General features: G+C 50.2%; 1 protein-coding gene across 1 annotated transcript in view; it reads right to left on the bottom strand.

The window, feature by feature from the left end:
- The window catches only part of Zbtb17 (zinc finger and BTB domain containing 17), a 22,442-nt gene extending 18,538 nt beyond the window's left edge, over nucleotides 1-3,904 (bottom strand). The window contains exons 1-2 of the mRNA XM_021160276.2: nucleotides 3,744-3,904; nucleotides 1,023-1,109 (exon numbers count right to left, since the gene is read on the bottom strand). The gene's annotated coding sequence lies outside the window, so the exon portion shown is untranslated. The remainder of the gene's footprint in view (nucleotides 1-1,022; nucleotides 1,110-3,743) is intronic.
- Nucleotides 3,905-6,389: the final 2,485 nt, after the last annotated feature.

Raw genomic sequence — 6,389 nt, 5'->3', positions numbered from 1 at the left:
CCAGCAACCACATGGTGGCTCACAACCATCCATAATGAGATCTGATGCCCTCTTCTGGGATGTCTGAAGACAGCTACAGTGTACTTACATATAATAAATAAATAAATAAATAATAAATAAATAAATAAATGCTGTTCCAGGTGCAGCTCATGGGACAGTGGTCTGCTCAGCAGTTAAGGGGCAGAAAAAAAATAGTTCTTTATGTTAGCCACCGTATTCTTAGGACATTCTCCTCATTGGCAGCTCTGGAGACTTGAACCCAGGGCCTTCAACAGGCTAGCACTACCAGTGAGCCACACCTCTGCCCTGTAAAAGAATTTTAGATTTCACCTACTTAAAATAAGATAAAAGCTGGGTGTGGTGACACACACCTTTAATTCCAGCACCTGAGAAGCATCAACAGACCTCTGTGAAAGATGAAGTCAGCCAGGACTACATAACAGCATCCAGGATAGCCAGGGCTATCCTGAGACACTGGATCAAAGAAAAAAAGAAAAGGGGGGGGGGGGAAACATGCCCAGGAATTCACTTTAGTTTTTGCTGGGAAAAATAAATAAGTGGATCCAGCCATAATCCTGAATTTAGGAAGCAGAGGCAGGAGGATCACCCTGAACTCAAAGCTAGCCTGGGTGACAGAGTAAGTACCATTTAGACTCTATTTTAAAAAAAAGCAAAGCAAGCTTTTTATCAACAATTTCACAATGAAACTACTACCAGGATTTTTCTTGAGTTTTTTTTTTTTTTTTGGGGGGGGGGGTCAGTTGTTTTGGTTTTGGTTTTTCAAGACAGGGTTTCTCAATGTAGCCATATAACCAGCCCTGGCTGTCCTGGACTGGCTTTGTAGACCAAGCTGGCCTTGAACTCAGAGATTCATCTGCCTCTGAATCCCCAAGTGCTAGGACCAAAGGTGTGTACCCCCACACCTGACTTAAAAACGTCCTGACCAGATGGTCTGAACCATGCTGAGTGTGCATAGCAATCTGGAGCAAGCTTCCATCCTTCAGTGTCACAGACACACATACCTCAGATCTCCAAAAGGCCGGGGGCTCTCTTCTCAGACAGTGTGCCTGTAGGATCTCCAGCTCGGCTCCCCGCCTCCAGCTCATCACCTGAATCAAAGACACCGGAGAGGAAGCTTCAGTGAGGCCCTGAGAGGACTGCTCAGTCTCTAGGGTCAGCTCTTCCTCCCATCTATCAGTCAAGCAAGTGCAGAGTTTAGTACGCAGCCTGGCAAAAGCCCTCAACCTATGGTAAATGAATGAGTACCGGCCTGCTGTAGAACAGCCTGTGTGCTGGGCCTGGGAAACAAGGAGAATGATCAGGGCCCCAGGCTCCTCTTGGTCCTGGGACAGCCCTGCCCAGCTGGTGATCTTACCCAGTTCAGTGCAGGTGGACTTCCCTGAGAGGTCCACAACACTGGCACTCACCCCAACGCATACCCCCACTCAGGTGACCTCTGCGGGAAGCCAGCCATAAGATCACCACTAGAGAGTGTCACTTCAACGTTTTTTGGTGGGGTTTTGGGTTTCTTGAGACAGGATCTCACACTACAACTCAGGCTGGCCTAGAGCTTGCAGTGTGGCTCCGGCTATATAGTGAATCACCGGTGAACTATCTACCCACAGTTCTGTCTTGGCCTCCCTAGTGCTGGGATTCTAGGCACACACCACCTCAGGCTTCCCTTTGCTCAAGCACACATTCCCCACCCATCTAAAGCTAAATCTTTCCCACTGGGTGTGGAGGCACAGGCAGGTGGATCTCTGTAAATTCAAAGCCAGCCTGGTCTACAAACCAAGTTCGAGGACAGCCAGACTCCAGAGAGAAACCCTGTCTTGGGGGAGGGGAGTACTAAATCTTCCCTCTTATTCACTGTACTCCAGGACCTGCTTCCTCCCAACATCTGTCAGTAAAGGACAGGGTTGCCCAACAAGCCTGACAACCTGGGTCTGATTCCTCAAAGCCCACAATGCAGTGGGGCACATCTGTGATCTCAGCTCTCTCAGGGAGAGCTACCAGGCAGATGGAAGGAGACTCGGATGGATGCAGGAAGCTAGCCTGCTACACTACACAGCAGGAAGGACAGAGACTCTGACTCAACACCGTAGAAGATGAGAACCCAATCAAAGTGTCCTCTGATCTGCACGCACACGACAGTTTGAAGAATGGGACAAACCTGATAACTCTGTGGCTTCTCACTGAAGTTGTCACCAAGTTTTATCAATTCTACCTCCAAAATTATCTCCTCCCACTCTGCATCTAATCTAAAATTACTCAAGGCCACCCTTAGACCTAAATTAGTCTTTTCTCTCTCTCTCTCTCTCTCTCTCTCTCTCTCTCTCTCTCTCTCTCTCTCTCTGTGTGTGTCTCTCTGTTTCTCTCTCTCTCTTTCTCTCTCTCTCTCTCTCTCTCTCTCTCTCTCTCTCTCTCTCTCTCTCTCTCTGTGTGTGTGTGTGTGTGTGTGTGTGTGTTTCATGAGACAAGAGTTTCTCTGTTTAGCCCTGGCTGTCCTAGAACTCTCTCTGTAGCCCAGGCTGGCCGCAAACCCAGAGATCCACCTGTCTCTGCCTCCCAAATGCCGGGATTAAAGAAGTTCACCACCACCACCCAGCATCTAGCAATCTCTAACTGATTTCAGGCCCACTCCTTTATGCCTCTTCAGCCTGCCTCAACCTGTCATCTTTCTGGTCCATAAACCGGCTTCTTAAATGCCTTCCCATTAACCTAAAAGTTAAAGTGCTGAACTAGGTTTGCAGGATCCCCCAAAGACTTAAGCTGAGCCTGCTGACTTTACCACCCACCTCTGATGGACGAAGAGGAGCTTGAACATTCTTACAAACAACACCTTCAACTTAGGATGCCCTTGTCCTTCTGCCTCACTCCCCCACGGAACCTTTCGGCTCAGCTTTCTGGGACAGGGGGACTCCCTAGATTTACCTAAACTGTGTAAGGTTTCCCCGAGTTAGGCTCCCTTCCTGCAGCGCACTGACATCTGGAAAGCCCGTTTCTTTCTCCCACGTGAGTCTCTGAGCTCTGAATGGTGATGCCGGTGATGACACTTAACAGCAAGGGACTTTCCACGCGTTCACGCTCTTAACTGGCCATGCTAGGCCCTGGACAACATACCACGTAACCCCTCACACATCTCAGAAGACAGATTTTATTATAACCCCTGTTTTAAAGATGAGGATACTGGGGTAGAGAGAGTCTCCGCTTGGAGCTGAGAACCCTAGTCGCACTCGGGGACCCAGTCCGCCCGCACTTCTGCTCTGTCCTCAGATCTGTCAGGGGCGGAGAGAAACGAGGGAAGCGGGATGGAGGGATGGATGATGAATGAATGAACGGTCTGTGACGGGAGGTCAGTGCGGCTCCCGGTCCGGGACACATCCAGGTCGCCCCCACCAGCCCCGCGCCGCCCCGCACTTCGCCCCCACGCGGCCGCAGCACGCCCACCCGCCGCAGCCGGCGCGCGGGGTCAGGGGGCGGTGACAGCCCGGCGGCGGGGGCGGAGATGCCACCAGCCGCGGTGTCACCCAGCCCGGGAGGCGACTCGCGCGCCCCGTCGGCCGCGCGGGTGCATGGTCACCCCTCCGGGCCGCTCCCGCCGCCCCGGGGCCCCGCGGCGCCCTCCGCCCGGGCCTCCCCTCCCCCACACAACCGTCCGGGCGGCCCGCGGCCTCGGTCCCCCGCCGCCTCGGGTCCCGCCTCCCGGGACTTCCGGGCCGCCGGCGCCGCCCGGGCCTCACCTGCCATGTCCCGAACCCCACCACAGATGGAGGTGCATCACGGCCGCGAGAAGGCCGGGGGCAGCGCTTCACAGCAGACAAAGGGCGCCGCCATGTTAGAGCCGGGCGGAACCGACCTCGCTGGCTTCCCGGCTGGGACTTCCGTCGCTGGCGCAGCGCTCGTCCGAGGTGCGCGACCGCCGGCAGGCGCATGCGCCATGCCAGCCGAAAGTTAGTGCTCTTCTGGAGTTGGACCCATTTTAACCCTTGTTTTCCGGCTCCACAGAGAGCTGCTGCGACACTTGCTGTGCACCGGACTCTGTGTTAAGCTCTTTACTGTTTATTGTCTCATTGCTCACACGATACAACCGAGTTCTTTCTCCTCTCTTTGGAAGGAGTGAAAACTTAGGTGCAAAAAAGGATTACTCACACATCTTTGTGACAAAGGAGAGATGTGGACCTACTTGTGACTCCCGTTATGGTTTTGGTAATATTTATTTATTTATTATTTATTTGAGTATTAGGGATCAAACCCAGCAACTCGGACTGGGTAAATTAATGACTCAGTGCAGCTGTCATCTCTGCAGCCATCTCCGGCTATTTACTTACAGGTGATACTTTTCCACCCTGACGAGAGACTTGTTTTCCTACCATGATGTTTTTTGCAAGAAGCCCACCACAGCTGAACACACTCTGATAACATCTTGTTTTTCTCTTACATATCCTGGATTTGTGGTTAAGTATCTCCTGCCGTACTCTCCAGCGAGTGCATATATACCCATAGTTGCCTTCCAATAAATGAGATTTGATCAGGATAGCCTGTCTTGTCTCCATTCTACGCATCTCTTGCCCCTGTCCCCGCTCTCTCTTGCAGACCCTGTTTACTGACCCGCGGATCAGGTCAGTGGCCCAAGTGCTTGCTTGCTACACAAGCATGAGAACACAAGCTCTATCTTGAAAACCACACTAAAAGCCAGGGGGCTGGCAGAAGAGATAGCTCAGAGGTTAAGGACACTTTTGCTCTTGTAGAGAACTTGGCTTCAATTCAAGTCACCCACATGGTGACTCCAATTTCAAGAGATCTGATGCTTCCTGCTATTTGCAGGAATTAGGCATACATACATGCATGCAGGCAAAATACATAAAATTTAAGTAAACATTAATAATCTAGGAGTGGTGCATTCTGTAATCCCAGGGATTTATTGGCCAGTCAACCTATCATATGGAAACCTCGGGCTGCAGTGTCCTGAGGGTTGGAAATTAGATTAGAACTAAAGATGCAGGTCAGTGGTAAAATACTAGCCTAGCATGACTGAGAACGCAGGCTCCATTCCCAGGGAGGAAGTGATATATATGGGAAGGGCATGAAGAAGGTCAGGGCTGGCAGCCAGGGTGGGTTTGTATTTAATTACTATGCCAGGACTGCAGAATATTAACTGTTACTTATAATTTCACTGAAAACTTTTCAAAGAACAAAGACTTAGCTGAGTGTGATGCACACCTCTAATCCCGGCACTCGGAGGCTAGAGACAGGCAGTTCTCTGACTCTGCACACTAGGGATTCGTGGTGTCATTTCTAGATGGGTCATATTCATAGCCTGGCCAGGGGTGTGGAAATGGAAAGATTAATACTTAGGAACTGGAAATAGAGATGGCTAAGTGGAACAGATGGTTCTCTTGTGTCCTCAATTCCTAAGTCTAAAATTCAATGAGACCCTTTGTCAGTGGAAGCTAGCTGTCCCTCCTCCCATTGAGGGCAGTTACTTTGCAAGAGGCTGCTAATGCCATGAGACTCCTCCATCACCTTTCAGTTTCTTCTAGCTCTACAAGGAGAGAAGGTTCTAGAACATCCTTTGAAGCCAGAACTGTGTCTAACCAAGGAGAAGACATCTTATATAGTAGAGCACTGACTGCCCTTCCAAGAGGTCCTGCATTCAATCCCCAGCCACCATATGGTGGCTCACACTCATCTGTAATGGGATCTGATGCATTCTCCTGGTGTGTGTCTTAAGACAACTACCATGTGTTCATATACATAAAATAATTAAAATCTTTAACTAAAAAAAAAAAAAAAAAAAGATGCAGGGCAGTGGTGGCGCATGCCTTTAATCCCAGCGCTTGGGAGGCCGAGGCAGGCGGATTTCTGAGTTGGAGACCAGCCTCGTCTACAGAGTGAGTTCCAGGGCAGCCAGGGCTACACAGAGAAACCCTGTCTCGAAAAACAACAAAGCAAAACAAAAGATATTGGGAACAAGCAAAGGGAACTTGTCTTAAATACTGCCATTTTATTTTCAGACTCCATTTTAATGATAGGGTGAAGCTAAGTTCTAGTTCCCAGGCCCTAGAGGAGATGAGGACTACCCAATAGCTGACCAGCTCCCATTAGTTATCGTTTGTTCCCCAAAACATAATGGCATGCCTCTTCCAGAACAGGACTCTTCCTAACCCCAAAAAGACCAAATGGATTTGATTGGACTGTAAACCTGCATTCAGTATCAGCTGACAGAGATAAAACAGGAAAGGAGGGGCTGGTGAGATGGCTCAGTGGTTAAGAGCACCCGACTGCTTTTCTGAAGGTCCAGAGTTCAAATCCCAGCAACCACATGGTGGCTCACAACCATCCGCAATGAGATCTGGCGCCCTCTTCTGGAGTGTCTGAAGACAGCT

The sequence above is a fragment of the Mus caroli genome, chromosome 4, assembly GCF_900094665.2.
Source record: "Mus caroli chromosome 4, CAROLI_EIJ_v1.1, whole genome shotgun sequence".
Classification (NCBI taxonomy): Eukaryota; Metazoa; Chordata; class Mammalia; order Rodentia; family Muridae; genus Mus; species Mus caroli.
This window is presented reverse-complemented; position numbering and strand designations above follow the sequence as displayed.